This window comes from Neovison vison, chromosome 11 (assembly GCF_020171115.1).
Source record: "Neovison vison isolate M4711 chromosome 11, ASM_NN_V1, whole genome shotgun sequence".
NCBI lineage: Eukaryota > Metazoa > Chordata > Mammalia > Carnivora > Mustelidae > Neogale > Neogale vison.
Genome location: NC_058101.1, coordinates 93,955,489 through 93,982,236, shown reverse-complemented (window position 1 = coordinate 93,982,236; position 26,748 = coordinate 93,955,489).

The window sequence follows — 26,748 nt, the reverse complement described above, 5'->3', positions numbered from 1 at the left end:
GTGTGATCATATAGATCTTTTACAATCTGCTTTGCTGGAACTTTTTATAAGGAATCTCTAGGCTGAACTTTTGGTAGCCTCTCTGGGCCAGAAGCCAAGCCATGTACTTGCCATCAGACATGCCTGCAATACCTGTTGATTTGGGCAAATTTCTCTTCCTGAGGCATCCAACGTATTTTGTGGCTCCTGCTCCTACCAGGGAATGACATTCTTTACTCACCTGGTGAGGCTGCTGGGAACTCTGTAAGCAAGGTATCAGGCCAACAGTTCCAAAGGGCGTTACGGCTCCAGGTTTTAAAAAGTGAACCTTAGTTCCTTCAAGCTGGTCATATCTGAGTCTTTTCAAATATGAAGTTCCAATCAAAGCCTTGGTAAAATAACCAGTGTCCAATGCTGTCCTGTTACAAGGAGAACAGATTCCTATTGAACTTATGCAAATGACTGATTGCCAAGGAAGAACTTATTGAGCCCTTTTGGTTTCAGAGGGTTCAGATAGAGAGAAAAGTTGAATGCCTTGATTCGTTTACAAATAAACACCTTTACATCTCTGTAAGTTACCTGTAAAGTTTCCCTAGTCTAGAGGAGCAAACATTACAGCAAACATTACAGAACTAGTAATGTTTCTAAAACATGAAGAGACACAACATTACAACCTTTCAGTTTATCTAGTCCCATGTTACTAATTCTGGTTTAGTCTGAATGTAGCCCTTACTTCTGTAAATCTTTACCCATTTCAGTTCCCAGGGTTTTAACATATCAAAGACCTGTATTTGTCCTGAAAGTCTTCCAGTATGAATTTCCTTTAAGGCGGAACTCATCTTACAAGAGAACTAAAACAATCACCAATGAAAAAACTCAGAACAGGTATAGTTAAATATCAAGTGATGACACTTATCAAAACATTAAAATTTTAGGAAATGTATAGAACCTCTAGAATAATTACAGCATTTACCCAAATGCAACCCAAGGTTTATCAGTAACTTAGTGTATCAAGGAAGCCTTATGAACCAAAGAGATCTCATTTACAACTCTGGGGAGGCAAAGAGAAAACCATTTACATTTCAATTAACTGAAGAAAACTTTGCCCTTTTAAACAGAGAGAAAACCAGCTTTCTATACCAGTGTCTTTCCTTGTTTTTATTTTTAAGTGTGCATCCTTAAGATATGAGTTTTCTGGGTTTTCCTTCCATCATAAATGATGTCGCAGACAAAGGGAGGGGGATCTTTCAGATGCTGTCCTGCTCGTGTCCCTCACGGGAACTTAGGAGCGTCTTAGCTAAGGTCTGTCTGTATAAACCCCGGACCAGGCTACTCCGTGGAGTAGATGACCGTTATGCCATATGACGCCCCGCGAGACTCAGGGTGCAGCCCACTCAGACTCCGTAGCCGAAGCGGTGGAGCCACACAGACACATTCACACAGTCAGGCACTCTTCAGATTCAAACAGGTTGGACACCTCCCCCAACCAGGTCTCCCCTTCCATTTTGTAGGAATGGATCTAGCTCAAACAATGGCCCCAGGCCTGTTTTTCTTTCTTATTCAAACAGGATCAGGCATCTGGTATTTTTCTCTCCTTTTTACCTATTTCCTACTTTTCTACAGAGTTGTTTCCCTTATTTCCATCAGTCTTAATTACACTTAGCAGAATTTTGTACTCTTAGAAATACCTTAACCTCTACTGAAGATTAAATATAAACCAATTGTGAATTGTTACAACAGAATTCTTTAGATGGCAAATTTATCAATTAAGGACAAAACATGTTTACCAACAGATTTCAAAAGCACAAACCTAGTTCCAGCAACCAGCGCTCCAGCATTCTATCCCATTTGGTTGAAGTTTCAGGTTAGCAAAGACTTTGAAAGCTACTTTAACAATTACCCATTGAAACTCTGAGACCGACAACCATCAATTTAGTCATCTCTCTGCTAACAGATTTCAACACAGATTTTAAAGATTTTTTTTTACCTTGAGTAAAAACTCTTAAGTTTCACATTTACTAATGTTAACTCAAAAGACATGATTATCCTAATTAACCCAAGAAGCTTAACTTAGTTCAAAAAGTGACTTATGTTCCACTGGGCCCACTCCACATCGAATGTTTACCTGAGACCCGGGTGGGAAGATCCAGAGTGGGGGTGTTAGGGCCAGGGGCACTCTTCTTGGTTCCCAACAGTGAAGAACAGAACAAAGTGCCATCAGAAGGCAGAGAAAGTGTTTCCAGTTCTAGGGCTCATCAGCTCCAAAGAGAGGAGCACACACCATGCTTTCCCGCCAGCAAGGAGGAAGGGCTAGGCTGTCTCTGTTGGGCCAGAGAGGGCAAGAAATGTCCCTGAAACAAAGTTGTTTTGGCAGCTGCTTGGGAATATTCCTTAAAATCTCTGTCTCGAGTTAGACTAACCCCAGTTGGCTCCAGTTATAGCCATTTGAAAGTCAGAGCTCCCTTACTCTGTTTGCCCCATTCCTTCAAACACAACAAACAGCACAGCAGACAACAAAAAGACAGGACAAAGACAACCACAGGCCCAGCAGATCTTACCCAGAACCTGCCACCGGTGGGGACTTTTTGATCTTCTGGCCTCCAGTGTCGCGGCCAGTGTGATGAATCGACCAGGGTAACTGTGGGGGCTAAGAGGATGATGGAAAAAAGTTAAGAGACAAAGAGATGGGGGCAGGAGGGACACTGAAGAGGATGTCCAACAGTGCCACATATATTCCACGTATTATAAGCATTTATAAGGTAAACCAGAATAGGAGGAACATTACATCAGTACCTAGTCAGATAACCGCAAGTTCCTATAACAAGTTTACATTAACTACAAGCAAACCTTGTGAGCCCAGGTAGTTTTGGCTAAAGCCATTAGCAAGACAATCAACCAGGGAGTAGATCATGGGAGGTACAGAACAACAAGGATTAACTAAGAACTCAGGACTCTGGCCACATTGTTCCCTACTGCAGGGAGAGTGTGTGGGAAGTCACCGAGGCAAGCACACGACACATAGCACAGACCCTTTTACAGTGCACTCAACTTTCCCATCCTTAACCTTGTCAAGGTGTCCGGACTTTGAGGGAGAACACAAGTCAGGGCCTGGTTTGGTCCTCGATTCCAACCGTGCTGTGCCCTCCAACAGTCCAGGGGGACTGGAACCCCCTGGCTGCCTAGGGGGACTCGAATCCCTGGTGACCACCTGGGGGACTCGAACCCCCTGACAGCCTAGGTGACTGCCTAGGGGGACTCGAACACCCTTGACTGCCTAGGGGGACTTGAACCCCCTGACTGTCTAGGAGGACTCGAATCCCCTGGCGATCTGCCAGTGGAGGGAAGGGGCTTCCCCGCATCCTCTCCAGCCCTGGGGAGCATGGCCGCGTCCGGCTTCACTCCGGTGGGCTCTACCCGGAGCTCCACCCAGACAGACCAACCGATCTCACAGAGCACCTGGAGATCTGTGGATCCCACAGAGTAAAATCTGTGAGATCTTATCTCAAGGCTTTTCCCAGAAATTCTGATGCTGGCTCAGTTCTCGTCATTTAATCCCGGACAGAGCCCCCATATGTTATGCCCTAATAATGGGTCCGTGATTAAAGGAGCGAGACTGATACAAAGCGAAGGTCAAGCAAAGCTTTATTTCACACCAAGCATCAAGAATCTAACTGAATGTTCGGGGCTGCACCTCTTGCATGAGAGGGCGACCCTTCTCTGTTTCACAGGCTAGCTTTTAAGGGCAAAGGCCATGCAGTCGGGCCTGGCCACGAACATGTGGCCAATGAGATTGTAACACACACAGGAAACTCCACAGTGATGCTAGGTGACCAATTGAGTTACAATTTATGCTAGTAGACATTTGAACCAGCCTATTACACCTTGATTGGGATTGGCACCAAAAAGGGCTCCCTAAGGGCAGGGCCCATACTCCTTGGTAACCAGGGAGACAGTATGCACCCCCTACTGATTGGATGTCTCCACCTGGCCAGACCCACCTTTGTATCTGGGCTTTGTTACCTGTAAATCCCCTGGGGGAAGGGGAGCAGGGACAGTTTCTAAATAGGTCCTTACAGGTTTAACTAAAATATAGCCTTATTCCTGATGCTTTTTCTTAGTAAGTTTATATCCACTAATACCTCATACTACATACTTCCTAATGAAGATAGGCCAAGTGGTCAGATATCACAGGGAGAATGGTGGAGGATATAAGTAACCCAGTTAAATATTGAAGATGAATCCATACATGGAGGATGGGGGATTCTGGCTAAACTGATTTAGCATTGATGAGGAAACAGGAAGCTGGCTGAGGACAAAGCAAAAGCTGGCACCTTGCACCCCCTCTCAACTTTCTCCCCTCCCCTGGCTAATATATGTGACATACCTTGGGCACCCCTGACTGCCATAAATCAGAAACAGAGTTAACTTACAGAGATCACAATCCTGCAAGACAGGAGTCTCCCTTGGTTTACAAATATCCTAGAGATCTATAAACAAAGAAGTTACCTTATCAATAGCACAATTTCCAGAGGCAAATAACTCAGTTCCTCAAGCCCTAATGTCACCCTCCCCTCCATAAACAAAACTGAAGGAGGCTGAGGTAGAAAGAAATGTAAATATAGTTAAATCTCTTCTGAACCTAAATCTCACTAACAAAGAGGCTTGATAGCAGGATTGTGACATCCCACCAGGAATCTCCCAACTATCTTGATGTTAATGGCTGGCCAAAAGACAACACAGATCAAGGCCTCCGGAATCCTAGGCCCTCTTTAGCATATGAAAGCTCCGTTGAAACCTCCCTTCCCCTCACCTTCCCCCAACTGCAAAGTACATAACCTGCCATCCCTCACAACCCCAGGAAGCATCTCTTGCTGCCCATGGGTCCTGTTCCCATGCTTTAATAAACCACCATCTTGCACCAAAGATGTCTCAAGAATGCTTTCTTGGTCATTGGCTCTGGACCTCAGCCCTCCGAACCTCACCTAGGTTCTAGAACTTCATCAGCATGATTCTCGCTAAAACTGGACAATGCAGACAAATACAGAAGTCCAAAAGTTGAGACTGAGTTGAAAAATAACTCAGAATAGCCTGAGTAGAGTCTGGCCAGGGAGGGAGTCTGCCACTTTCATACATTGCTTGGATGTGAGCACCTAGATAATCTTGAACTTCATTTTAACACAGTGCCATAATGAAATTTCACTTTTATGTTTTTAATCTGTATTTATGAATATTATTTTGAAAGCATACCAGTTTTTGAACCAGAGTAAATTATTATTTACTTATGACAAATGACAATCATTTGGTTCCCCTGCACCCCAGTTTTTACTTACAGGACAAGACAATGAAAACTAGTTCTCACCTTTTAGATAGACTCATATTTTAGGCAAATATGAACCTATCTAAATATGGGTTTACAAATATAAATTTTCTTTGCTTATGGGGATGGGGAGAGGAAGACAGTTGTCAGCATTCTCCTTTTGAGGGAGAGATTGTAAGTACCAGGAAGTTATATTATGGACTCTCTCCTTTGTGCTTTGGTATGTAAATAAATCTCTAATGGGAAAGACAAGACCAACTTCTCCAGAAGTCCTCCCTTTTGACATATAAATACCTATTAAAATAACCTTCTGAATCTCTCCAATTATCCTTGTTCTTCAACCACCCTTTGAGTTAACCCAGGGCTATAGTACTGAACTGTTTTACTTCAACAGAGATAAGAGATGGCTACTTTCTTTTGGATGGGGACAATTACATATACTATTAGGGAGACAAATGGCTACAGACCAACTTTGCTTCTTATGGGAAATGCAAAATGTTTCTGGGGACATAAAAGCAAACTTTTATCTTCATAGTGTTTCAATTTCTGCAGCTTGGGAGGCTGAAACTTTATTGGAACATTGAGAAATCCAGGAAATATTTATTTTTCCACTGCATATATACAGGTTCTCACTGATCTTTTGGAGAATTTCTCTGGGTTACATATTCAAGAAGTGGATTAATGGATTATGTTTGTTTTGTAAAACTGCAACACCAATCTACAGTTTTCCTGCCTACTGAAATCCCTGGAAATTCTTGGCATTAATTAGCTTTATAATGTGTACCAATTTAATGCATGTAGTCTTTAATATTTTAATTTGCATCTCCTATGTAATGAGTTTCAGCATGTCTTTGAATGCCTGTTAGCCTCTGATATTTCTTGTTAAATCTCTTTCCTAGTTCTCTTTTTGAATCTCTTTTTAATGTTTCTGTGTCAACTTTGTCTATAGTGTCCTTCAATTAATGGAAGAAAGTCTATTTCTGTGTTTTTAAATGCCTATGAATTTTTTTGCCTAAGACATTGTTATTCACAAAAAAATGGGCCCTAATGCCTGTTGCTTATCTTAAATTAAATTAACCTTATAGTTTTTTTGTTCACATTTTTACTTAACTCATCTCTATTATATGGAGCTTGTAAAGATTGTTTTATTTTTCTTCATATATAAGCTTGTTTTTTAAAGTTTTCCTGCTCAAAAATACATCAGTTTTCCAATGTTGTTGATCAGATTTTAGAATATAGATGAGGTTCAGTGGGGTGGCCTGGAACCCATTACCAAGAAGGAATTCTCGAGATGTCTTTGGTGCAAAATAGTGGTTTTATTAAAGCACACAGACAGGCTCTGGGGGCAGAAAGAGCTGCTGCACTGGGGGTTGTGGAGGCATGGCTGTTGATATACTTGGGAGTTGGAGGAAGTAAGGAAAGGGGAGGTTTCAAAAAGATTTTCATGTTAAAGAAGTCTCTGAGGCCTTGCCATTGTCAAGTTAAGGTTTTTCCCCCTGGCAAGGCATTAACATTAAGATAGTTGGGAGCTTCCTGGAGGAACATTACACTCTGTCTAATTCAAGTATCTGTTAATGGGGTGCAGGTTAGAAGGACAATAATTGTACCCACATTTCCTTCTGGAAGCTAGGTTATTGAGAGAAATGCTTTGTTCTCATAGATTGCTAAAACATTTTAATTTGAGGGAGACTCATGTCTTGCAGAATTGTGAACTCTATAAGTTAACTATTTGTTTTTTCCTTTCCTTAGCTTTAGGGCAGCCAGGAGGGCAGGAGGAAAGTCACATATATTCCTTGGGGAGGGTGGTGTGGGGTGTCAGCTTCTGCTTTGTCCTCAGCTTGCCTTCTGTTCACTCACCAGTTATTATATATTAAATTATCTGGGCCTGTCATTACATTTTAAGCAGCAGCACCCAGGGTGCCTGGGTGGATCAGTCAGTTAAGCCTCTGACTCAAGATTTCACCTCAGATGAAATATAGATAAAGATAAAAAATATGTATATTAATAGTCAATAGATTTTAAAGCATGCCTGTAGTATATGCACATATATTTTGTCCAGTTAAATTATATTTTAAATCTACACACTTTATGCAATAGAAAAGTATCATAGGGATGTTTTATTTTACCAATAAAAGCGAAAATGTGGAAATAATTACAAATTTATGCTAATTTGAGACACTTTTGCCTTTCTATAACTCTGAAATTATCCATTAATAAAGCTATTACTTAGAGATTAACCTCATAGAAATACATGCTCATTTTTTGTGTTGCCTTTCCTAATGGGATTAACTATTAATGTTTCAAAATGGTCACATGAAAATACTAGTGATTTCAAGGCATTTTTTTACAATATCAAATAATATTAGAAAAATATATTTGAAATCATGATGGTCACCCAATATTTTAAATTTTGTGCTTATGTGTTCAGTTTTTTTTTAATTTACATAAAATATACTCAATAATTGATACATTCTAGGCATTGATCTACACAAAATGGGGGCCCAAATAGATATCATACTTGTTTTCAGGAAAGTATAAATGATAAATGAATAAACATTAAGCTAATAGTCTTAAATGATTGCTATTATCCTAAAGTCTATGAAGAAAACTTACCAAATACACCCAAAATTTATTTTAGAGGAACCCTACCCAATATTGCAGATTACTGAGACTTCCCATACCATACCTCTCACTTTACCAACTCCAACATTTTTTCTAGATTCTCTTCCCAATTATTGAAGCTAGAAAACATCTGCACAAAATGTCCAACCTCTTCTGCTTTTAATCATTCCTTACACTATAATTAATATTATCCCAGCGCATGATTTTAAATCATATGTACATGTTGATAAATCCTGCATTTATATTTTTAGTCATGTGATCCAACTGATAAGGGAACAAAAGGCTTGGCTAAGGACAAAGCAAAAGCTGACACCCTCCAACTTCCCCCCACCCCCACTCCTGGGTGGGGCATATGTGACATTCTTAAGGAATCTCCCACCCATCTTAATGTTAATACCTTGCTAGAGGGCAAAATGACCTTCTGCAATGACAAGGCCTCTGATATCTGGTATCTTATAGGTCCTCTTTAGCGTATGAAAGTTCTATTGAAAACTCCCATTTCCTTACCTACCCCCAACTCCAGGGTACATAACCTGCCATCCTGCACAACCCTGGGCAGCCACTCTTCCTGCCCACAGATCCTGCCCTGTGCTTTAGTAAACCACCATTTTGCACCAAAGATGTCACAAGAATTCTTCCTTGGTCATCAGCTCCGGACCTCACCCCACCGAACCTCACTTATATTCTAGAACTTCATCACAACCACTATATTCTACTCTCTCCTTGGAAGTCTTCTTAATCCCATGTGTAATATATCCAAACAGAAATATTTAACCACATTCCCAAATCCAGTATCAGTAATAAGCATATTTATTCATGTAGATGTAGAAGCCCAAATCCCTGAAGTTATCCTTGACTTCTAATTTTTCCTCACACTCAATATTTAATCCGTAAACATATTCTATGAACATAGCCTCTAAAAATTATTTTCATCACCTCTACCTCTGTCACACTAGCTGAAGCCATTTATCCAGCTGCAGTAACCTCAAACTTGGTTTCACTGTTTTTACATTAGACCTTCTAAACTCTATTCTCCACTCAGCAATCAGCATGTATATACAAATCATCCTGAATAAGATCCAAAGAATTCAGATGGGTTTACTAATAAGAAATATAAAATATACCATTTTTTGTTTAACTTTTTAAGAAGTCTCTGTTCTCCTAATACACTTTGCCTTACTGGATTTGTTTTTTAATCCATCAAGCTTCCATACATACATCCAGCTTCAGAGACTCAGTGTTTGCTATTACCTTCACCTGATAATCTGTTACTATTTGTTTGTTTACTTCCCTCATTCATCTTGTCATGTGCCCAAAGTCACCTCCTCCAAAGAGGTCTTCCCTAGCTTTCCTGTCTAAGATGCACTATTCGCCAATTCCCATTAAGTTATCTTGCCTCATTACACTCTTAGAATGCAGGAATACATGATATTAAATTTATATTTATTTGCTTATTTATAGTATCTCTTTCTCTAGTATCATAATTTAAGCTTCATGAAGGTGGAAACTTTATATTGTTCTCAACTACATCTCTTGGCATATAGTAAAAACTCAGTATGTTTGGGACACATAAATTAATAGAAAAAAATGCAATTGTAAAGATCTGATCATAGAAGTATTATAAAAGAAGTTAATTGGATGCAAGTCTACATTTTGATTTCAAAGTTGGAAGAGAAAACAGTAAAGAAAAAAATTATAATTAGATTCTTAACATTTAGGCAGTGGTTTGTTTTTAATACCATTACTACTCTTCAAAACCAAAAGATATACTCTGAAAGAAGATTAAAAAAAATGGGAAGAATATAGAAATATTAGTAATTGAAAACAGAAACAATACCTAGTATATTAAATAATTGGAAGGATTCAAAATGTTCAAAATGTGTTGAAAAAATAAGGGACCTGATCCTTCTGAAGACCATAATTCAATTAATATACTCTTGAATGATGTAGGTAATATTTGGATATTTTTATCCCACTTGATGATGGTTGCACTATACAAGATTAAATTTGTATTTGTCAATGCCATTGTTGATAATGGCAAAATTGTATTCATGTCTGTGAAGACATCATAGCTTATTTAAAAATAAAATATTGGCCATTATTTACTTAGAATGCAATTTATTCAAATAGTCATAACAAATATGAAGCATCTTAAACCTAGCTGAGTCAAATAATCACATAGAAATAATTTATTTGCTTGAATCACATATTAAAAGATGATATGCAGTGACTTAGCCTATACATAAAATTCCTTAAAAAATAAAACCTGCTAAGAATTTTGCACCAAAATGTAACACAAAATATCTATCAAGAAATAAAATAAGAGGAGTAGAAATATTAAAGCAAGTATTCTTTCCAAGAACATTGTCTGAGGACTAACATGTTCATTATCTCTTTTTATCTGTGCTATAATGCAATATCTCTTACTTTTGCTTTTTCATTAGCTTAAGGTTTCATTTTTGGAGAATATGAATCATCTTTATTTTTTACTATATCATGTGGCTATAAATTTTGAAAGAGAGCACTAGTCCAAAAGGATTTTCAAAAACTAATTGGAAGATTATACTACAAATCATGATTATGGACTAAAGTCTTCTCATGATCTTCTCTTCCAAAACAAAACAACAACAACAAAAAAGAAAAAGTGTAACTGCTTGCAAAAATCATAAGACCTTGACTTATCTAGAAAAACACAGTACTTGTTTTAGAATGGAATTAAGTTTAGACATCATTTAGTACCATTTGTCTTTTTAATGATGAAGAAAGACACTTTATCTGAAATTTTTTTCCAATACACAAGATATCTTCTTACCTTAGTCACTTGGTTTGTTTAAACTTCGTGTCCCTTAAAAAAAGAAATTCTTGGGGCACCTCGGTGGCTCAGGTGGTTAGGCATCTGCCTTTGGCTCAGGTCATGGTCCCAGGGTCCTAGGATCAAGCCCCACACCAGGCTCCCTGCTCCATAGGGAGCCTGCTTCTCCCTCTCCCACTCCCCCTGCTTGTGCACCCTCTCTCTCTTTGTCAAAGAAATCTTTAAAAAAAAGGAAAGAAAGAAAGTAAGAAAGACAGAAAGAAATTCTCAATTTTCTGCTAAAATACTCCAGAATTTGTTCCTTTCAGTTAGAGATTTTTTTTAGAGATTTTTAAAATTTATTTATTTGTCAGAAAAAGAGAGAGAGAGAGAGCACAAGCAGATGGAGCAGCGGAGGGAGAGGGAGAGGGAGAAGCAAACTCCCTGCCAGTTAGAGATATTTTTAAATACAAGATTGTTTTATTCACCTTTAAAAATCACTGTTAGTAAAACTGTATTATATTCCAGGAAATAGAAATAAGTTAATAAAAATTCCAGCAGAAGATATTAGGGTTGTGTGAAGTTACCAAATTGAGTCCCAAATTGAATCCCAATAGTGGCTACATGTTATTGTGTTCATTTATTTATTTATTTATTTCTATTTTTGTGTGTGTTTATTTTAATTACTGATAGGTCCTTTGGGATTAGCACAGAAATAAGGGGAGAAATGTTTCCTTATGTTAAATGCTGGGATGATTCATAAATAATACATGCATGTTTGCCAGTTAGTACCTGAATTTTAATCAGTCACCTTCTGTCAAGTAGTAATGCACTTACATATCTCTTTATGATTTAATTACTAGAAGTACCCCAATGGGTAATAAGCATATAAAGTTGCAATATCTGCAATGCAAAATTTGAAAGTTTAAAGGAAGATATTTTTCTTTTCTTTTCTTTTTCTTTGGTTTTGTTTAAAGATTTTATTTATTTATTTGACAGACAGAGAGAGAGAACACAAGCAGAGGGAGCAGCAGAGGAAGAGGGAGAAGCAGACTGCCCAGTGAGCGGAGAGCCTGATGGGGACTTGATCCCAGGACCCCAGGATCATGACCTGTGCTGAAGGCAGATGCTTAAAGACTAAGCCACGCAGATGCTCAGGAAAATTTTTTCTTTTGTAGATGTCTGCCATATCACTTTAAAATCTTGAGTTTAAATACAAGAATAAAGTATTTCCTTTATCTCTTTCATCTGCAAAATGCACTGTGGTCTATTCATGTTAGAGATGAGGATCCAAACCTGAGATTACACACCTCCTAATAGAAGAGTCATGTTAAAAAATGCAATCCTTTGGCTGGAATCTAAAGTTATATATTTACAAATATAAGATCCAGAAATAAACCCACAATTATATGGCCAGTTAATCTTTGACAAAGCAGAAAAGAATATCCAATGGGAAAGAGTGTCTTCAACAAAAGGTATTGGGAAATTGTCAGCAACATGCAAAAGAGTAAAACTGGATCACTTTCTTACACCAAAGAGAAAAAATTCAAAATGGATGAAAGACCTAAATGTGAGAACTGAAGCCATAAATATCTGAGAAGAGGACATAAGCAGCAACTTTTTTCTAGATTGGTCCCCTGAGGCAAGGAAAACAAAAACAAGAATTAACTATTAGAATTGTATTAAAATAAAGAGCATCTGCGCAGCAAAGGAAACAATCAACAAAGCTAAAAGGTAACCTACTGAATGGAAGCAGATATTTCCAAATGAAACATCTGATAAAGGATTAGTATACAAAATATATCAAGAACTTATAAAACTCAATTAAGAATTTAAAACCCAACACCCCAAACCAAAATATCCATTTAAAAATGGGCAAAAGATGGAGAGACATTTCTCCAAAGAAGACATAGATGGTCAGCAGACACATGAGGATGCCTATCATCACTTACCATCAGGCAAATGCAAAGTAAAACTACAGTGAAATATCACTTCACACTCGAGAGAGCAGCTAGAATCAACAATACAAGAAACAACAGATGTTGGTGTGGATGTGGAAAAGGGGAACTCTTGTACTGTTGGTGGGAATGTAGTGTGGCCACTGATTTATATATATATTATATAATGGTATACTATCCAAACATAAAAAAGAATGAAATCTTGTCATTTGTAACAACAAAGCTTTAGACTATAATGCTAAGTAAAATAAGTCAGAAAAAGACAAATATTATATGATTTTACTGATATATGGAATTTGAGAAACAAAACAAATGAGCAAAGAGGGAAAAAAAGAGAGAGAAAGACAAACCAAGAAACAGACTCTTAACTATAGAGACAAAACTGATGGTTATCAGAGCAAAGAGGATGTGGGGATGGGCGGAATAGGTGGTGGGGATTAAGAAGTGCACTTGTGATGAACACTGGCTGGTGTATGGAATTGTTGAATCACCATATTGTGTACCTGGAACTAATATAACACTGTATGTTAGCTAACTGGAATTGCAATAGAAACTTTAAAAAGTTATATATTTACAGAAATATTACTCGGTATGTTTATCAAGGAATATTAAACTTATGGATTACATAAGCTTGCTTAAAGATATTTGCCAAAATTTTAACATGGTTTTTATTGTCTTAAGTTGCCTGAATTACAAAGCAAAACATTTATAGTTGTAAAAATTTAAAAAGAGAATGCTAAAGAAATAAGTTAAAAATCTCCCTAACCCGGATCTTACTACCTTCAACAACCATTGCCCACCCCCCGAAAACCCCACAACTTCTAAAAATTTTTTACTCCACCATGCTATCATCCATCAGTCTGAATACATTCAGAATGATTCAGAATGAAATACTTTATATTAGTTGAAAATTATGTATTCTTGGAATTTATATCAAAGTAAACCATTAAAGATATATGAATTTTTCTGGTTTATCTTTAATATCTTTACATTCTTCTAGGGTAATTGTTTCATTAAAGTTTTACTGATCATGTCTTGACTTAGTTTTCCAGGAAAAGTTGTTTTATTATTTTTTGTTTTGTTTTATTTTGTTTTTTGGTTTTTTTTTTTGGACTAGGTTTGGCAATTAAACATGCTATACATGTGGTAAGGCTAATAATTGAGAAAAGTGTCTTGGGTTTAACATCTATATTCCTGTATCTACCAAATATTGCCCATTTTTCTCATAATGCACAAATGTCTCTGCAAAACTTGATTTTTCAGATATTTATAGAGTTGTAATTTGAGGAACTTTTCCACTTTGTTTTTATATCAAAAAAATAATGCAAGAAAAATAATTTCTGCATTTTCACTTGACCATAAAGTCAAGGACCAATAGGGAAAGAAATAACGTGGCAATGAATCTCATCCAAAATATGCAGCAACTACTCAGATCCTTGAGGAATACAATTCTCATACACTTGGATTTTTCAACTTTTTAAGATAAGCTACAGGTTCTTATTTCAATTTGAAGTTGATTAGATTTTGATTTTGGAAATAAATTATAATTTATTTAAAACACTACAGATAACATGTACAAAATAAGATAATATTGATATTGATTTTCAAGTTTATTAAATGAATAGAGTTTAATAATATTGTCAAATATATTTTTAAATTTCACAGTATCAGTATAAAATTTACAGTATTCTTGATGTATTTTAGTCTTTTAAATTTTTATTTATTTCATTTTATTTTTTAACATGGTCAGAGATGCAGAAATTATCTCAATTTTATTTTTATTTTTGTATATGGAATCTTATTTTTCATGTATCCTTGTTTTTGTATATGAAATTTACTTACTTTAAAACACACTTTGTACATTTTTGAAGTTATCTTTATTAATCTCTTCCTTGAAAAAAATAAATGACATACTTCCATTTTCAACTATGATGGAGCAGTTAATAGAAAAACAGTGCTCTTCCAGATAAGGGATAAAAATCCTGTAGCAATATAAAGTGAAATACTGCTTTGAAGTATTGGAGAATTTTTGAGAAAAGTATAATTTAATGGGACCAAAATCATTTACAATACTATTTGTACAGTGAGTGTGTATGCCAGTTTTGTTTTGGCTCCATATGCCAATTCTTGGACTTTGGAGGAAAGAAGCTATGAACAAAAGGTTGCCAACAGGAGGCAACAGAGCTTTTAACAATAATATGGACCTATGTAAAAAAATAAAAATTAAAAAAAATATATATATATGGTCAATCTCTGTATCGTAGATTTGCCAAAGTAGCAGATCTTGTTGGCCTATCTCGGGAATATGAGAAACACAGGGAAATGTGCAGAACATATGACTACATTTTTTTCTCAAAGATATATAAAGCCAGGCATTAGAAGTCTGAAAGAGATTAAATTTCTGCTTCTAGGAAGATAGAGTAGACATACTTTTCCCAATTCTGCTACGTATAGATAACTAAAACCCCTGAAAAACTATATGTTCACTCAAATATATAATGACTCAAGATGTACAGAAGGCAGGCCAGCTAAGGACCTTAGGACTCAAGGAACAGCATATAGTGGATTTCCTAGGTTGGCTTCTTGCCTTATACATCCTAGTCTTGAAGTGGTAGAACCAGCAATCCAGCAATACCTACAGGGGCAGACAAAAAGGCCCTACCAAAAGCATATTCTCTAGTCAAAGACAGGAAACAGAGAAGTAGCAAGACAGAAAATTTTGAGAAAATAAATGCAAAACAACAGACACACACACACACACACACACAGACTCAGATTCCATATTCATCCATGCCAGCAAAAGCCAATTGAGAAAACCCAGATTTTCACTAGGCTTTAATTTAGGTATCTTACATTACCCAAGGGCTGTCTAAGTAGGGAGCCAGGAACTTGGGACTTTCATTCCCACCAGGTAGTAACATAGTGAGGACAGGTTTTCTTAAATATGTGAATTTAGGTCAAATGAACATCCATTAGAAAAAATGAATCTTGACCCCTCCACAGACACAACATCAATTCTAAATGGATCACAGACCTAAATGTGAAGGTAAAACAATAAAGTATTGAGAAATAATTAAGGGCCAATATGTTTGTTAACTTTGAGTAGTAAACAGTGTATTATTAAACAGGACATTAAGTGTACTAGCCTTAAAAGAAACTTATAATAAATTGAGCAATATTAAAATCAAGAACTTAAGTCTTTAAAAATTGCCATTAGAGTGTGACTTGTCAAGCCACGCAGTAGAAGAAAGTGTTTTTATTACATATATTGGATAACATATTCTATGCAGAATATATAAAGAACTAAAATCAATAAAAGAGAGAGAAACAACACAGAAGGAGGGAAGAAGATATAGCCTATGTAAGGATAAATAATCAAGTTTGCTGCTATAGATAGCATGGGCTCAGTTATCTGGGACCTCCAAAAATTTTATTAGAAGTTTTCCAGAATTTTTTCTGACAGACAGGAAGTTGGATCATGTATTCTCTGTTCCTTCTCCATTTTTTAGAAATCACAGTAGTGCAGATGGGGTTAATTGCCCCACACTTTTGGGCTGCCCTTGTACCCAAAGAAAAATAACTCTCTTGATGACAGAATGTTTTGGGGAAGAATGTGGAAAGAAACATGGCGATGTCTAGAATATTGTCAGTGAGAGAAGAACTGGACATGTCCATGATGGTTGCAGTTCAAATAAAAGACAGAGGGACATGATGCTGGGGAAGTGAAGAAATTTGTCACATTATCAATTTAGGGACATTGCTAAAAAATAAATGAACAAAGTAGAGGAGGAAATAATTTGAAAGATTATACTAGTTTCTTCTGTGAAAGTGGGCAATTCCTACACTTTCCTCTTCTTTGGGCTAACACAGCAATCATTTATTATCCATGCAATGAAGGATGGTGTCTATATGAAATCACTGTTTCCATTTTACATGAATTTTTATTATGTATTATGTTATTAAGTATTTTCATAGCTACATAAAAATTTCAAAATGGGGAACCTAGGTGGCTCAGTCAGGTAAGCATCTGTCTCTGTTTCATCTCAGGTTATGATCTCAGAGTGGAGAGATAAACACCCTCCCTTGAACTTCATGCGAAGCAGTAAGTCTGCTTGGGATTTTCCCTCCCTTTATCTCTCCCCAACACAAGCACTCTAAAAAAAATGTATTTTTTCAAAGTAAAATTTGGACCATAAACAAAAGAGGATGAATGATTTTAAATAATAATGTAAACTGGCATTTAATATTTATCTAATTAAAGATATATGTATTCAAAGCATACACATAGCTTTTATAAACATTTCCTGGTTTGACTATGAAAACATTTGATATATGTGGAAAATATGAATAAAAATAAATAAATAATGTGGAAAAATAAAATAAATATAAATAAAATAAAAATAAAAATGTGGAAAAGCATCAACATTTAGCTTTTGTATTTGCTTCTACCACATATGATTTTAAAAATACATCATGTATATGTGAATTGTAGAAAAAATGTTTTCTGAATACAGTATATTTGGGACATTTTATTAAAATTCAATTTCAGTTTCTTATGTGGACATTTTCCTCATGTTATTCTTCAAAATATATTGATTAATTTTATTTTTCAGAAAAATAATGGTTATAACACAAGATAGTTGCCATGGCATTTTATTAAGTAATCGTTAATGTTTGAATTCATATATTTTATAGGAATGACCCAGTGAACTTTACTGAAATTAAACTCATCCTTAAAACATTTTCATTAAAGAAAGAGTCATGACACATTAGTGATCTAAAAAACAATACAATCTTCAGGAGAATAATTTACTAAAGGATTATATTTGGTATTAGAAAAATTCTGAAAATAATTATATGGCAGAAAAAAGATATAATGCTAAAACAGTAAATCCAATCTAACATTTAACCCTTGGAGATGTGTATGTATATATATGTATATGTATATGTATAATACTTACATTGATATTTTCTATTGTGCAAAAACAAGGATGATCTGGATGTGATTTTTTTCCCCCAAAATCATGTGGAATTTACAGATGGTCTTGTTTGTTCCAGAGACTTTCTCTTAAAGATAAAAATGATCAACAGAAAAGTCACTAGATTGGCATGCGGTCCATTCTTAATAGCTTTATGTAAAAGCAGAAACAATCTCAGTGAATCTAATCTCTGCTTCAAAAAATGTTAAGTGCATTTATAGATTTCTATATTTTAAATATGAGTTATTGGAGTAATCAGCTCTGCTACTGTATGCAGATATGTATTCTAGAGTCTATAAAACACTTTCCAATACATTTACATGTTTTTCTGATAAAGCTAAAATTATTTAACTAAGGTATTTATTTTATACATCTTATTAAAAAATATATCTTAGCAGTGATTATAGATGACCACAGCTAATTAGGATATATGCCATGTACTCTCTATTTAATAATTACTGTTTGAATAGTTTACTTAAGCAATTCTTTAATGTTATTAAATCCAAAGCAGAAAATAATTATAAATAAAATAATACACCAAATACCACATATAGATAGAAGTTCTTATTTCTAAAATTTAGTAGACAAAGAAATTTTGACTACACCAATAATCTGAGAAGACTAAATCATTTTGAAACTTTATCAAAGTCTCAAGTATAAATGAAAAAATTTTTCAGTGATGAAAAGTCCTCAATAACATTGATTGATCCACATTTTTAAGGGCAAAAACAGCCATATTTCATCAGGGAGTTTAGACATTGATAAATTTATCACATGAAAACCTTTCTAGTATTCAGCCCATACAACAGTGAAATGTTGCCTGTTGTGAAAATTTACAACCTTAATATGAGATTCATAGCTCATCCTTTTATTTATTATAGAAGTCTTCTGAATACTAGCAAAATTATAAATGGTGAATTAAATCATAAATGTGTAGTTGCAATTCAAAGGTCTCCCTTGAAGTAAAAGATAAAAAATGTTTGGAAGTGATTATCAGTAACATAATTTGGTTTTATAGCTTAATGATTTTGTAAAAATTAAATATATAAGGTTAAGTTACTTAATTAGCTAAATTAAGGACCATGGCAAACAATTCTTGAGAAACCCAAGGTATGCATTTGAGGTGAGAAATCTACATGAGACTTCTTAGTGTGTAAAGCTAAATATAGCTCTACAAAGTTTTTTTTTTTGCTTTAGTTATAACGTGAATTAATAGGAAATTGGTGTCAAAACAAAGTCTTACAGAGAATCTGTTTTATCTATTAATTTTAGATAATCTGATATTGGAAAGTTCACCCTTCCTTGGCAGGTTAACCAGTGTCTGAACAAGATAAACAATATGGAATTCATACTGATTTTCCAAAACTATTTTTAAATTTCAACAAAAATATATAAAACATTAAAAATTATAGATAAGTAAATTATTTAGTGACAGTAAGATCTATACCAAGAAACAGGTAAGTATATGGTTTCAACAAAAAATTAAACATAAAGGGAAATTAAATTAATTTTGTAATAAATTTAAAAAATATTAATTCTAATCTAGCAACACTGAGACAATATTTTTTACATCACAAATACACAAAAGACATAGAATGCTACCTAGAATGGAAAAACTGAAGTCTCTATAATTAAAATGAGAAAATAATTGTAATTAGGTTACAAATACTTTTTTTTTAAGATTTTATTTATTTATTTGACAGAGAGAGATCACAAGTAGGCAGAGAGGCAGGCAGAGAGAGAGGGGGAAGCAGGCTTCCTGCTGAGCAGAGAACCAAATGTGGCACTCAACCCCAGGACCCTGAAATCATGACCTGAGCCAAAGGCAGAGGCTTAACTCACTGAGCCACCCAGGTGTCCCTAGGTCACAAATTCTTATGTATTTTAGGTATTTCACATATTTTTTCAAATTTCCATAATTTATGAATTGATAGAAAACCCCATGATATGAAAGTTTAAATGGCACAAAAAATTGATGAAGCAAAAAGCATTCTTAGCCAAATTATTAGCTCAAGTGCCAAATTCTTCTGCCTAAACTTATTGTCATCAAATCAAAATCCAGTAATCCAGAAATCAATAACAATAATAAATAATTATAATTAAAATAATAATAATAAGCATAAAAATATGTAACTTATGCTTTATCAAATATCCAAATATATGGAAGTCTAAAACTTGGCAAAGAAAGGAATCATATTTTTCAAGGAAAGATACAGGTGCTAATACATTTGGGAAGTTAATAGAAAAAGTTGTAGGTAACCACAAAAAGAAAATACTATATATATACACACATATATGTATATATGTATTCTGTATACTATATATATGTGTGTGTGTGTGTATGTACACACACAATTTAGACTCTTAAAAGAAAATTCAGGCTATCAGAGTAAAGACAGGAAACAAAGAACTGGGAAAGAAAATTATATAGAAAACATGAGAATTGATGTAAGTTTTTAATTTATTTTAACTATAAGATTGATGGGCTAAAACTCACTATGTAAAGGGAAGAACCTCAGAATGATAGTGTAAGAAGTTGTGTAAGCAATAAAGAATAAGACCTAAATGATATAGGCTGTTCAAATACAATGGAATGGACAAGATATAACAGGAAAGCATGGCAAAAAAATAAATAAATAAAAAGCTAAGTTACCAATTTTAGTATCAGAAATAAAACTGAAATCGTAGGAAAAAATATCTCAATAGTGCAAATGGTTGTGGGGAGACATTTTCTGTTATAAAATAATAGCTCATACAATGTTTAATAAAGAACATGTATTAATATAAAATACAGTCACACAATATTTAGGGCAGCAACTTTATAACAACAAAGAAAAGAACAATTACAGATAAAGTTCTTAAAGTTCCATTTCTTAAATGAACAGCAAGATTTACCTACCATTTTATGTGCAGGAGCTCCATGATTTCATTCAATTTCACCTCTTCTTACCTAATGAAATCGTCATAACAGCAATTACTCTCTCTGCTTCCTCCAATATCAGTTTTTTAAAATATGTTAGAGCATCCCTATCAGCATAAAAAGAAATTTTCTTTCACAATCTCAAAATGTTGTTAACACTGTTTTCTCTTTATGTTCAACTCTATTTCTTTGTTCCTATTTGCAACAAAACTCCTCAAACTTTATCAAAATATCTATTTGTCTCCAATTCTTTGTCACCCACTTTCCCTGAAGTCTTCCAGGATCTCCTCTCAGGTAATCCACAGAAACTCTAAAGTTAAGGTAATAATTGACTTCTGTGTTGTCAAATTTAGTTCCCAAATTCAGTCCTGATGTACTTTCGAAATTAACAAGGTGATTTACTCCCTTATTTATAATAGATTTTTATCTTTGCTTGTAAGATACCATAATTTTATCATTTTCTTCTTACGTTAGACTATAATCCTTTATTGTATTCTTGCTTGCTTCTCCTCTTCTCAACATAATGACCAAATCTTTGCTACTATTCTACATATACAATTATGTTCTTGGTAAAGTTATTCAGTCTCATGACTAAATACTGTTTTTATGCTAATAACTCTGTAATTATTCTAAACTCAAACTTTTCCTTGAGAGCAGTCTTGATTTTTGATTCTTTTATATGGGTGTTTAGTAGATTACTGAAATAAGAATTGCCCTAAAAACTCTGATTATTAGCTTCCTAACAACAAACTCACTGAATTTTCTCATTCTTTTTCACCCCTTATTGAATTTATCAACAAATCCTACTGCCTTTTTTTTCATGATGCAGTTAGAATTACACCAATCAAACCTCTACATTTGAAAACTATAATGTCAGAGATGAAAGCATAGTGATCAGAATTAACAACAAATTAAATATTTACGAAGAAAAGATGAGTGAACTTGAAGACATAGTATAAACAGTCTAGAATCAAACAATCAAACAGACAGAAAAAACAAAAACAAAACAAAAAAATACAAAAATATTTAAAAATACAAAGCATATTTGTGAGTTTTGGTAGAAATTCCACAGACTGAGTATGTATGTAATTGTACTCCCTGAAGGAGAAGAGAGAGAGAGAGACATGAGACAGTATGGTGGTAAATTCTGTGCCAACTTGAAAAATATTTTTAAATTAGAATAACATTTAAATCTAAACAGATTGCCTTCTATAATACAGTGGACTTTATCCAATTAGTTAAGGGTCTGAATAGAACAAAAAGCAAAAAGAGCTGCCTCTTTTAGCAAGAGGGAATTCCTTAGCAGACTAATGCGGATTTTGTTTATACCAGCATGTATCCTCGGTCTGTCAGGCATAAATACATGATACTACAATAGTGAATTTCTTGGGTCTCTAGTGAATTTAGTAAAGAGCACTAGAAGCAGTTGCCTTAGCAGAAGTAGTTGGCAAGGTCAACAATACAATTTCACTGCCCTATCTCAGAAGTCCTATGTCTATTTATCTCTCCAGTCCTATGTCAATTTAATCTCTCTAGTCCTATGTCAATTTAACTTGCAGAGATCTTGACTACCTTTCCTTCCACACAATATCACACTAGTCCATTACACTGATGACATACTGATTGTACCTAGTGATCTAGGAACAATAATTACTTTGGACTTATTAAGACTTCCCTGGGGGGTTGGGAGACAAATCTAACCAAAAAAATCAGAATTATTCTATCTCAGTGTAATATCTATATGTCTAGTCATGTGGGGCATGTCAAGCTATCTCTTCTAATGTAAAGCATAAGTAGTTTTATATACCCCTTTACAATTAAAACAGAAGTACAAGACCTCCAGGAGGCCTCCTTGGGTTTCAGAGATAACATTCTTCAGTCTAACACTCTCCCAACTGAGCTATTTCGGCTGCTCAGAGATAACATTCTTAATTTGGGTGTGTTATTGGCCCACTAACTGAGTTATGTGAAAAGCCACTAGTTTTGAGTTCAATTCAGGACAAGAGAAGGCTCTGCAAAAATATCCAGGCTGCTTCACAAATTGTTCTGCCATGTGGGTTATATGATATAGTAGATTCAATGATGCTTAAAGTGGCAGTGGCAAATCAGGATTCTCTTTGAGTTTTGGGAGGCCCCTATAGATGAATCAGAATACAAGCCCTTTGGAACAAAGCTGTGCTATCCTCTGCATATAACTATTCTTCTGTTTAGAAACAGCTCTTGGGTGCTGTGAAATGTGTAAACCTGGCAATTCACAGACCTGTATCCCTGGGGATAAAAATACATTATATGTTTATTAAAAAAAATAAATAAATTTAATTAAAAAGAAAGAAAGAAAGAAAGAAAGCTCTTGGCCCACTACTGGGCCTCAGCAGAAGCTGAATGCTTAACAACGAGCCACTGAACTTCATGAAACCTGAGCGGCCCATCAGGAACCAGGTGTTATCAGACTCGCTAAACCATAAAAGTTGGCCACACACAGCAACACTCCAATACAAATAGTACATACAAAATTGGGCCCAAGCCTATGCTAAAAGCACAAGTAAATTGCATGAAAAGTGATACAAATGTCCATGGTTTCCATATTTGCCACACTACTTTCTCTATCCCAGTGTCTTAGCTCAGATATTATAACAAATTCTTGTACACTGGGTAACTTAAACAAAGTTTGTTTAAACAACAAACTTAAACAACAAACTTTTTTTTTTTTTTTTTTTTTTTTTTTTTTTTACAGTTCTGGAGGCTGAGATGTCCAAAATCGAAGTGTAGGCAGATTTGGTTCTGGTGAGAGTTTGCAGAAAGCTGTCTGCTCCTTATATCCTCATTGACAAAATCAAACTGTCTTGTCTCTTTTTACGTGTGAACTAATCCCATTCATAAAGACTCCACTCTCAAGATCTAATAACTTCCCAAAGGGCCCACCCATAAGAACACAATGGAGTTTAGGATATCAACATATGCATTTTAGTGTGGCATGAGCATTCAGTTCATAGCACTCAGTCTGCACCTATAGCCTCAGGTGGAATTCCTTCCATCAGTTGACAGGGAAGAGAAAACTTGGGCCTCGTTTATAGATAGCTCTGCATAATGTGTAGGCATGATGAAAAAGTGAATAGACTCAGCACTATTGCCACTTTCTCTAGCATTCCTGAATGATGGTGGAAAAGGAGCATACTACAAATCCTACTGCCTTTTTTTTCATGATGGAACTTCAAGTGGACGGAACTTCAAGCACTTCACTTTGTTTGAAAAAAGAATTGGCCATTTGTATGATTATATATTGTGTCATGCTTGTGGCCAGTGTTTCAAGGAAAGGAACATGACTGGAAAATTGGTAACAAGGAATTCTGAGGAAGAGGTGTGTGAGTAGACTTTTCTAAATAGCAAATGTGTGTGTGTGTGTGTGTGTGTGTGCATGTGTGTATGTATGAAGATATGAAGATATGAGTACCATGTCATTGCCCACCAGAAAGTGACCTCATCAGAGGAATATTTTAATAATATAGTGGGTACCCCAGAACAGCAACAGGCTTATGACAAAATTGGCCGTCATAGCAAGAATGGAGGTAATGCATGGGCTCAGTAACACAGACTTCCATACACCTTGCTACAGCCACTGTCAAGTACCCAATTAGCCAATAGCAGAGACCAACAATAAATGTTCAATATGGCATCATTCCCCAGGTTGATCAGTCAACTACCTAGTGGCAGGTTGTTTACACTGGACCACTTCTGCTATGGAATGGACAGTGTTTTATTCTTAATGGGTTAGATATTTACTCTGGATATAGATTTGGCTTCCCTATATGCAATACTTCTATAAGAACTGCTATTTATGAACTTACACAATGTCCTATCTACTGTCATGTTAGTCTACACAGCATTTCTTCTGAACAAGGAACTCATTTCATGCAAACAAAAGAGTGGCAATGGACCGATGCTCATGGAATTTACTGGCTTTATCTCATTATCCAACATCCTGAATGAGCTGGATTAATAGAACTGTTGAAAGGCTTCTTGAAGATCCAGTCACAGTGTTAGCTAGGGGAAAATGCCTTGCAAGGCTGGGGCAAGATTCTCCAGGTGATTCCATAGGTTCTGAATCAGTGTCCATTCAATATTTGGTAGATTCCCCCATAGCTAGGACATGCAGGTCCAGGAACAAAGGTCTGGATATGAGAGAGGCACCAATCACTATTACTCCTAATGACTCACTAGTAAAATTTTTGCTTCCTTCATGGCAACTTTATGTTCTGCTAGCATAGAAGTCTTAGTCTCAAAGAGAGAAATATTTCCATTGGGAGACAGAGCAATGATGCCATTAAAGTGAAAGTTGAGACCACCAGTCTATTTTGGTCTCTTCATGCTTCTGAATCAATAGACAAGGGAAGGATTTACTGTATAGGCTAGGGTAATTGATGCTGATAACCAAAGGTGTAATTGGACTGCAAATCCACAATGGAAATAAGGGAGAGATGTCTGGTATTCATGGAATACCCTAGAGCATCTCTTAGTATTGCCTGCCATGTGATTAAAGTCAATGAATGAAAAACTACAACTTAATTCCAACAGGACCACTATCAGCTTAGGCCCTCAAGAACAAATAATCTTCAGTTAGCTAAAGAAGGCTTATTGTCATTTTAATTTTAATGAATCTCAACTATCAGTTTTTTCTTTCATGGTGGTATTTTTGGTGTTGTATAAAAACTCAGCAGCTGGAGGAGTCAAGATGGTGGAGAAGTAGCAGGCTGAGAATACATAAGGTAGCAAGAGATCAGCTAGATAGCTTATCAAACCATTGCAAACACTTCCAAATCCAACAGGAGATTGAAGACAAGAAGAACAGCAATTCTAGAAACAGAAAATTGACCACTTTCTGAAAGGTAGGACCGGCAGAGGAGTGAATCCAAAAATGAGGGGAAGATAGACCGTGGGGGGAGGGGCTGGCTCCCAGCAAGCAACAGAACAATGGAACACAAAATCAGGACTTTTAAAAGTCTGCTCTACTGAGGGACATTGCTCCAGAGGCTAAACCGGGGTGAAGCCCACGTGGGGCCAGTGTGGCCCAGTTCCTGCAGGGGCCATGGAAGGATTGGGGGTGTCTGAGTGTCACAGAGCTCGCAGGTATTAGAGCAGGGAAGCCAGCTGCAGAGACGGAACCGAGGGGTGAGCTCTCAGCTTGGGGTTACCTTGAACTGGTTGCAGGCTGGGTGACCTCAGAGCATGGCCAGAGGCCAGGGAGACCAGAATGATTGGGCTCTTTTCTTTGAGGGTGCACTGAGGAGTGGGGCCCCTAGCTCTCGGCTCCTCCGGGCCAAGGACTGGGAGGACGCCATTTTCATTCCTGTCCTCTGGAACACTATGGAAAGCATTCAGGGGACAAAAGCTCCCAAAAGTGAGCCCGAGCAGATTACTTAGTCTGGCCCCTGGTAAGGGCGGTGTAATTCCGCCTCGGGCAAAGACACTTGAGAATCACTACAACAGGCCCCTCCCCCAGAAGATCAACAAGAAATCCAGTAAAAACCAAGTTCACCTACCAAGGAGAACAACAGAATTCCAGAGGAGGAGAAAGCACAGAACTCATGGCTTTCTTGCCATGATTCTTTAGTCTTGCAGTTAGTTTTTTTTTTTTTTTTAAGATTTTATTCATTCACTTGACAGAGAGAGATCACAAGTAGGCAGAGAGGCAGACAGAGAGAGGGAGGGGGGAAGCAGGCTCCCTGCTGAGCAGAGAGCCCGATGCGGGACTCGATCCCAGGACCCTGATCATGACCTGAGCCGAAGGCAGTGGCTTAACCCACTGAGCCACCCAGGCGTCCCAGTTAATTTTTTTTTTTTAATTTTACTTTTTTCTTCTGCTAATTTTTTTTAAACTTTTACCCCCTTTTTAAATGTTTTTTAGCTAGCTTATCTAATACATATATATATATATACATATATATATATTTCTTCTTTATATTTTTTCTCTATTTGTTTTCTTTTTTTAATTTTTTTCTAAACTTCTTTTTATCCCCTTCTCCACCCCCCCCCCCACGATTTGGGGTCTCTTCTGATTTGGTTAAAGCTCATTTTCCTGGGGTCCTTGCCACCCTTTTAGTATTTTATTTGCTCCTTGATATACTCTTATCTGGACAAAATGACAAGGTGGGAAAACTCACCACAAAAAAAAGAACAAGAGGCAG